Source organism: Protopterus annectens, chromosome 5.part0, assembly GCF_019279795.1.
Source record: "Protopterus annectens isolate FY-2018-M chromosome 5.part0, PAN1.0, whole genome shotgun sequence".
Taxonomy (NCBI): Eukaryota; Metazoa; Chordata; order Ceratodontiformes; family Protopteridae; genus Protopterus; species Protopterus annectens.
In genome coordinates this window covers 54,070,759-54,080,790 of record NC_056735.1, presented here as the reverse complement: position 1 = coordinate 54,080,790, position 10,032 = coordinate 54,070,759, and positions in this window count along the sequence as shown.

Genomic DNA, 10,032 nt, shown 5'->3' with positions numbered 1-10,032 from the left:
GGGGCCGGATGTTCAGCAAAGGTTAAACCTGTGTGGCTCTTATCCATGTAGTCATGTTTAAGCGCCACTTACCAGCACTTACCGGCGCAATAACCCATTAACATTTGCTTAAAAGTGCTTTAATAACCTGCATCCAACATCCCTTATTCGGGACCTCAAAATGACGTAACAGCCCTTGCAGGTCTTGAAACCAGGACCATGAACACCACAGTCACTGGCTTTACCATTGAGACATCTGAGATATGTACAACTTTTATGGTGTTTAGTATGTACAGTGTACTACATCCGCTCCTCACTACTGCAAACAAATGTAACAGTCAGTTGGTGTACATATGTATGACACATTTTAATGTTCATATGTTTGTGGAATTAAGTGTTGCAATGTGACTTGACAGGGTGTATTAGGGATGAGAATGGTTCTTGTTTTGTGTCCTTTTTACATTGTGCCCATACTTCATGTGTACCCCTCCAGTTCACGTAATGAACATCCGACACAGGCCCTCCTTGATACATATTCCATTAGCCAGCAGTCCTCCCCCATACCAATCTCCACATACACAGCAACCATTGCTTTTATGGGGAATTATGTTTATATTAATAGTTATAATACCAGAGCTGCATGTGTTTTGTATACACTTCTATCCATTTGGAATGCTTCTGTGTCACAAAGTGCGTTCATAGATGTTTGTTTATATATATATATATGGCTATAGATGTTACTGAATATATAAAAAAAAAAAAATATATATATATATATATATATATATATATATATATATATATATATATATACACACATATTTCTATCTATGAGCACACATCAGTGACATTTATATATATATATATATATATATATATATATATATCTATATTTAGTATTAATTTGTAACATTTGCACATATGTAGCCTTATACTGTACATATGTACACAGAGTGACTGTCCCATTTGTGGTCTGTATTGTGAAATGCCTGTAGTATAAGGTGTTGTCTAATGACCACTTACCATATATACAGATTAGATGACTTAGTGGTAGGTCCCATGACTAAGGTGTGCATGGTTCAGGGTTCACCACCTGCGATGTATTAGACATGTTTTACTACAGAATAAGGCTAATTTAAGCAGTTGTAAGCATGTTTAAAGTGTTTGTGTGACATTATACCAGTGGTTGTACACAGTTAAACAAACTTTACATCCTACAACCTGTGCACGCAAATATGGCCACTTCTGCTAACTACTCAGGATATATACATCTCAGTATGTACTTACATAACATTACATTGTCTGTTAATTGTACTCTCCAGCACACATGGGTTTATGTGTGTTCCAAATGTTTATTATTCTGTGGAATACTACCTATGTATGCAAGCTGTGGTTAAGGTATACTATGTAACATGTAAAACATCTCTGACTTTATTGGGATTTGAGCCACGACTGCACAGATATTATGCAAATGCTGTAGCCATTACACTATTGACATTAACGTTCCTTCTATCTATTTCCTATGTCCATGAATCCTATGTGTAAGCTTGGCTACACAACAGGCGGAGCCACCCACACCCAGCGAGCTTCTCGAAATACCGACATAACACATGAATTGAGAGACTATACATTAACATCTTAACTACATTTGGCATAGCCCCTCACTGACACACTTCAGGGGAAACCTTGATGTGTGACTGGGCAACAGTATATACACCACTGGGATCATGTGTCCCAGAAACATACAGCCAGGGTGTGGGGGAGCCACTCCAGTTTTATAGCTGCAAGACCTGTTGGGGAAATTGAATGTTGTTGGGTTGTCATGTTAACATGCCCTTTTGAGATCACTATGTGCCCCTATCACCCTACAGCACCCCAGTCTTCAACAGCTTCCAGCAACTCTGCCTGGAATCACTTTATTGGCTATGCTTGACCGAGGCTCAGTTACTTCATCTGTGGTGCAGATAAAGCCACCACACTGTAGCCATGCTTCTAAATACCCTTTGCAGATAGCCTACTACCTATCTGTGAACATTTACAGTGCAGGCCATCTCCAACATCATATGTGATTATACAGAGTTTTATGATCACAATATACAGTGTAAAAATCACCATGAAGTCAGACAACAGTTAAGTACAGCAAGAGCATACAGACTACTGATACTTAATCACTCCAAAAGCCTATCTTGGAAGCTAGTGGACTTGTATAGGTTTCAGGCTTTGTATCGCTTACCAGTAGGTTACCTACCGAAAAGATGGGACACAAGCATCGATGGGAAACATGCCTGCAACAATGCCACACCAACTTGCATGCATCAGCCTAAGGCTTTGGAATGCTGGGCAAGGCTATTGGTGCCCCCATGGTGCCATTTGTAGGTAGGTCTCAGAGGTGAATCTCACCTCCATGAACTGCATAATAGCAGAATCAATGAGGGTTAGGCTACTCAACACCAGGGGTAGTACTCACAACATGCACGCACTCACAGCACCCCTCAGTATGGACAACATCTACATCTGTTCTGTGACTAGGACCTGTATAAGGCTCCTGTGAGCACACCGGCAATACCAGACTACAACCCATAACGCACATTTCAGCCACTGAACATGGACTGGCACAGACATGGACGGGGGTTGTATCCATATTTATCAGTGATAACTACACCTCCAAGTTAGTGGGGCAGCATGATACCTCTGTTATCATCCATGTGCAGCTAACATCAGCCACGACTGCAATGCAAACTGTGAGCTGCTACAGATAACCCTCCATGACCCAGGAGTACCACTACAACTATCTGGAGACAGTGGTAAACATGGCAGTCCTACCAGACACCCTGTTATTGGTCAATGTCAGCTACCCAACACTTAACTGGGAAACCTACTTGAGTATTCACTTCCAGGCTCAGCACTTCCTGGGATTTATCACCTCATATGCCCTGTATCAGTTGGTAGACAGACTAACGAGAGGTGAAAACATGCTAGAAGTGGTAATCACTGACATGTGCAATAGGTGCACTACAGCAGAGGTAAACTGGTCACTGTTTAGATCTGACCATGAACTATTCGCTGATGATTTCCACTCCCAACTATCTTCCCCACCCAAGGAACAGACATTGAATACCTTTCCTACAGCTAAATTCACAGTACTAATGACAGAGGTGGGAGGGTTCACAGCCCCCATGCTCAGGGATGACACTGCTCAATATACAGAATTACAAATGCACTCTATTAGCACCTACAAAGATGTATAGGTCGTGCAATCAATGGTAAACCAGGACTTGCTACTCCTACACAAGGACACCAGTCTGCTGAACCCCTGCAGTATACAGGCTATACAACAGAAGTAGGACAGCAGTCCAGAACAACAGCAAATCCCAAGACATGCAGACATCCTTGATCAGTATTAGCAAGATACTTATGTTACTCATGTAATCATCCAAGGCTGACATCCACAGGTAAATAGGCATGGATTCAGAAGATGACCACAAAGGCTTCTTTGGCTATGTCAAGGATCTAAGCAGTAGCACACAGATTTTCACTGTGCTGGTGCAACATTGCACTGAATATACTGACCCTACTGATGTCACCAACACACTTGATGATACATTTGGAGGAAACTTCACCCCCTACAGGGCCCACAACAATACCCAAAACATACAGTATCCCAGACATCTGAGACATACAGGTGGTAATGGCCTTTTCAAATGGCATGATAGAGCATCAATGGAGGCAGATGGTGTCCCAGACTGCATCCTGCAGACACTACAAGACAAAGTGACCCCGCGCCTAATATAGCAATTCAATATCAGCCTCTACACAGGCTACATGGCCATTCAATGGCACATGGCAACAGCTATTCCACTACACCAAGGTGGTGACACAACTGACCATGGTAACTACCACCCCATAAACTTGAGTAGCCTGATCCGCACGGCTATGGAGCGCATCCTCATGGCACTCATTAACATAGACAATGGTAACCTCCAGACACTTGACCCAACCCAGGTCAGCTTGATTGAGTGCAGATCATGCCTACTGAACCTGTTTGACATCTTACAGTCACCTAGACTTTAGGTGTGGGGTGGGGTGTGGTAGTTCACACATACTACCTGGACTTTGCCAAGGGTTTTGACACCATTCCCCACTCTGGTATTATTTCTACACTCACCAGCCAGTACATACACCCATACATCACAGGTTAGTTTGCCAACAGGCTTACACACAGAACCCACATGGTAAGCCTAGCAGCCTCCAGGTCCAACTCTTGACCAGTCACAACTGGTGTCCCACAGGACTCAGTCCTGGGACCCCTACTGTTTGCCATATACTTCTCAGAGGTATGGGCTAACACAGGTGGACTACAGCAGGCCATGTTTGGTGATTGCTACAAACTGGGAGCCATAACTGGCAGTCCAGCTGTCACAGACATCCTTCAAGGGGCCTCACATAGACCAACACAGGGTGTCAGAGTCATGGCCTCCAGCTAAAGGCCACATACTGCATGGTCATTCCATTTTGGGAAACTACACACATACATATTAACACATGAGTGGCAGACACTATAATTCAGACAACATAATGGGTATGTGGGGATAGTGATCTCTCCTTTGACAATCATATCTGCAAAGTAGTTAGGACATCCATCTATGTAGGCCATCTGATTACTTAAGAGTTCGCATCTAAACAGACTGAGGTTATTGTGCCCCTTTACTCATCACTCATCAATCCCATCATCAAGTATGATAACCCATTTTGGATATACCTCAGAAGACACATCCAACAGCTGGAAGGGCCATGAACGTACCTTGCCAAGAGGAATAATGCCCTCAGACATGTGTCCTCTGCTGCCAGACTGCATAAACTCTTGCATTACTCAGTGGCATCTTGTTTACTCAGAGCTGATATTTGCTGGCCAACAAAGCTGAGTCCAAATCAGGCTTAATGGATATGCTCCACCTATGGGAATCCATGTCACAGTGAGCCACACACTAATGAGCTATACCCTGCCACAACCATAACTGGAAGATGCTAGAGTGATAGATTCCTGTCAAGGTAGTCCCCATGCTTTGGAACTACATCCCTGATTACTTTATATGGAGCCCCTCACTAGCACTCCTGGGAATCCTTGCAGAGTGGGTGGGGAACAGTGGATACACCCCAGGGATCCTGCAATTGACTCTGCTCCACAGTTAGTTAATCAATGGGGTGGCAACAGCATACACATTTTGGCTAGGCTTATGAATGGCCTCAGGCAGTTAGGCAAGTACCCACCTATGTACCTATGAACCTATACATACAGTATTGACACATGCTGATAGCTTAATTTACTGTTCAGGTATTGACTTACCTTGTGCTAATGGCAGTTGTGTGTACAATAGTTGAGGGCTGCCTATGTAGGATGCACACAGCAGACCACCTATACATGATAATTTACAGGTGGTCATGTGTGTGTGTGCCATCCACGTTTACTGTGTGTGCAGGTGGAGAAGGGTGTCAGTCCATAGGTGCCTACACTGTCAGTGTGTGTGCTATACGTTCCTTCCCTTCCTGGGCATGGGCATACTGGGCACACCTCCATCTGCCTACTGGGGCTGGCACAGGGTGTTCATGGTCTGAGTCCCTGTGTGTCTGTGGGACCCTTGGCAATGGTGGTGGCCTGTGAGGGCCTTCACCATTCTGTCCCTGCTGCAGCTGTTTCCACAGGATCATATTGTGTAGCATGGCACATACTATGAAGATGTGGGCACACATGCCTGGAGAGTACTGCAAGACTCTACCAGATATGTCCAAGCAACGGAACCATGATTTCAGCATCCCAAGCACATGCTCTATGATGACTCTGATTTCTGCATGTGCATCATTATGACATTCTTGCATGGGTGTGTGTGCATTTCTGATGGGAGTCATCATCCACGGTTCCAGTGCATAGCCAGCATCTCCCATCAGGTGGCCATATGGGATGTCCCCCTTGGCAAATACCTGATACAGCTGTGAGGCATGCCAGATGAGGGAGTTGTGATAGCTTCTAGGGCTGCCTGCACACACATCCAAGTTAATGCCCTGGGCATTGCACATGACCTGGCAGTTGATGGAGGGGTATCCCTTGTGGTTTATGTAGCGCCTACCCTGCTGACCGGGTGGTGACCTGATGTGTATGTGCGTGCAGTCTATTGCACCCAGTACCTCCAGGTAATCTGCCACATGGTGGAAGAGACGCATATTGCTAGCCAACTCCTCCTGCATTCAGGGGAAGTATATGTGCTCATTGGCATGTGGTAACATGGCATCCAGGAACTGGTGGAGTACCCTGGATGCTGATGCCTGTGAGATCCCCATGATATCCCCAGATGGCCTTTGAAAGGTACCTGTGGCTAGTATTCTCAAGCTTACACATACCTTCGCGTCCACTGGGATGGGTTACGCTCTGTTATTTCTGGCTCTGTGGCATGGTCGGCACAGCTCAACAAGTTGCTGTATGGTGTTCCTGTCCACCCTGTAACATTCTGCTATCTCCAGATCATGTAGCCCCTGCCAGGTTACCCGGGGTCTGAACACTCTTCTCTTCCACCAGTGCCTGAGGTAGTTGTCAGCATCATCCTCCACACCACCTTCAGTCTCCAACACATGTTGGTGAATCAAAGCTATGTCAGCCCCTAACATGTACATATTAAAAGTTTCCCGTCTGCATACACCAATGGTGCAGAGTGTCAGGGAATACACAAGTGTGTGTGAGGTGCTTTCACACTTTATACTATTGTGCTATGGATGCTACTGGTGTAATTGGGTGTGTATGTGCAATTCCAGCTGCAGGGTGTCTTAATTATGGGTTTTACAGCAGGTACTGCTATTGTGGGGTCTTTGGTGTTGAATTACGCTTGGCTGCCATGATTCATCTATTGCCTTTTACTTCACTTTCAACCCGATTCCCCTTCCATTGTCAGGCATGCATCCAGCTGCTGGCTTTCTTGTTTTGTACTTTCCCAACCCAGGATTGTGTAGCGAAATGTGTTATGTAGCTGATCTACTGCAAGTTTGCTTTGTTCTTCTGTGACAGTTCACTTTTCTTTGCAGTATGGCACCTCCCCTTTCCTGTTCTGCAGGTAGCTGCTAGCAACCTTGTTAGCTGTTGTCAGTGGCCCACTGCGGGTTCCTAGGTATTAATTACTCATTTGTACTCCAATTACCATGCTGCAGCATTTCCTTATTTTCTTCCCGTATCCTTCCTGTTTCAGCTCTGGTGCGCATAGCCATTTACCGGGTTTCGAGTGTGTTTTCATCTATGTTCACATGCACATTCAGTTACCTTGTGTGCTCTTAGCTAAGCAAAGCTATTGCTACTTCAACACACCCCTATCCTGCGGCTTTGCTTAGCAACAGGCAAACCGGATTAGCAATGCTCCAATTTTCTTACAGCTAAGGTGGCGCACCCCTCTCTTGATGTCATCTTTATCTCAAGGCCACACCTCAGTGTTGTACCACTATGCTGTGAGGTTCATCCTTATGCCGGCGGGGATTTTGTGATTCAGTATTATTTGTCTCATTTGTATTGAATTGACTACTAATTCCTAGTTACCGCACAGAACACTGTCACAGCCCTTTAGCAACCCTTGTGCCATGGTGTGGTGTAGCATGTGTGATATTGACTATTATGGGGAATTCATGAAATGTGTTACATTGAAGTTTTATTACATATAAATAAATATACTTTCATTGTGATTCTGTTTGTGCACCGATGCACTGCAATTTTACCTCGCGTTAGTGTGGCCATGACATTAAATGTTTTTTTTGTGTGTTGTGCATGTTTTTTTATGCCAATGGCTGTATATTTAGCCACTGGCATATATTAACAGTAAAATACGTGAGTTTGGTCCGCTGTCATGGCTTCGATTTTATGTTTGAAAAAATGTAAACCGTTTTTTTCGGTTTACATTTCTGCATGCTTACACTATGCCTGCACCACTTCCTGAATCACTATATACCTTCATTTTCATGTTACGCTGCTGCGCGTGGGGTAATTGGCATACATGCGCCGGGAACTGTGCAGCTGTGGCGTACGCAGGTAGTGCATGTGGAAACAGCTTGTACCTGAATCGCTCAGTGGCCATATTTGGTGTTAGATCGCTGATGCTATGCCTGCACCTGGCGCAAGCTTCATGAATCATGGGGGTGTATTACACATACCTGCATATGGCAAAAATGTGATGTACAAGATCTCATATAATTTACATGGAAAATCATATATAAATATTTTAAAATAGTCTGAAAGCTGAAATTTGAAGTTTGGTCATGTAAACGTTGAAGCTTTTTGCATATTGTATGTTATTAGATTCACGAAGACTACCTGAAATAACTAATTTCATAAGTCAGAGTTGAAATTTGAGAGTTATATTGCTGAATCAGTACATCCATTTTGATATAAAGTAAAGTAGATTTTTCAATATGTTTGAAGTCTGCAAGGGAGAGTAGGATTTGAATTAAGAAATTTGTAACTTTTGAATACAGTATATACTGCAAATATTTTTTGGCTCCATAGAAGTAGTAAGACATTCTCTTTGTCCTCATTAATGTATATACTTTTATAAAATAGTTTAATAAGCTAAAGGACATTTAAATATTTTGATATGTGTCATGTTAAGAGCGTTACACATTTTTGAGATATAGACTCCTGTACTTTAAAACATATTTCAAAATGTATGTATTTTTTCCAGTTATGAATTTTTATACTTTTTAAAATCTTAATAAAAATATTTGAGTAAAAAATTAATTCAGAGTTTTTGTTAGATCTATAGAATATGTGTATATCTTTTGGCATCATAAATATATATGTGCAATGATTTCCATTTTGTATAATAGTTTAGTATGATAAGAACACCTGTCACCTGTAAGTTTACAGGTGTCTTTATCTCTTCAGGTCCCACTCTGTTCTACTTGTTTATTTAGAGATTTAGTTATAATAATGTTGAATGACTAAATAATTTAGGATTATTTAATGGATAATTTAGGTTCATAGGAGGTTACTAGGCTAATGGCCCCAGGGCCCTTACAAGCCTTGCCAAGTTCAACCCATATGGTCCATGTTATAAGCAGATCTACTTCAGCAGTGACTGCCCCTATCCAAGAGAGAAGCAGGTGAAATTCCTGGGGTGAATTTGCGTTTTCCCATTCAGTCATCTAAATTATGCTTAAAAAGGGTTGACGAGGGGTTCTGTTTAACCTGTATTGGAAGTTTATTCCAGAGAAGAGGCAACCTCTGTGAGACATATCTGTCTTTCCAGCAAGTCCTGTTGATGTCACATGCTAGGTTAAGGTCCCTAGAATGAGTGAATTGTGTATTGTTTGACTTACGAATGTGCAACATTTCCATATGAGGTTGCTCTGTATGCAAGGCACAGGTCACCTCTGAATAGTCTATATGATACAGAGTATAGTGACAGGGATTTCAGTCTGTCCACGTAAGACGTGCTGAAGACCCCGAATTTTCTTTATGAGGAACCTTTGTGGTCTCTCCAGTTGCTGCAGGTGCCCATTTAGGAACATACAAAAGGGAGCAACGTTCTCTATTATTCTCTGTTACTGCTAAACAACCCAAAAGAGTTCCAAAACTAGTGCAGCTGAAGGTAAAACAAAAAAATTTAATGCACACAAAAGAAAGTAAGTGCCTTCACAGTGTGCTCTCACCGCTTCATCACAATGTGCTCAACTAGTAACAAAAGCACTTAAATAGCATAAGTTAATTAGTCAATTAAGGCACTAATAAAAGCATCAATTATCTGAAAGAAGAATGTCAACTGAAAAACAGGCAAATGAAACATATAAAAGGCATAACAAAAATATATAAAAAACAATCCTATACTTGGTGTTTGAGAGGTCTAGCTTTTAAAAAAGGCTGGGGGCATCAAAAATTTCAGGAAATTTATGCATGTCAATCACTGTTTTACTGAGGACAAGATCAATTTAATGTGTGCCCTTTGAGAAATGGTTTTAGAAAACAATGTCTTTTTGTCTGAAGATCATTTTTATGCACAAAAGGTTGGTGTGGAGATGGGCACAGCTTGT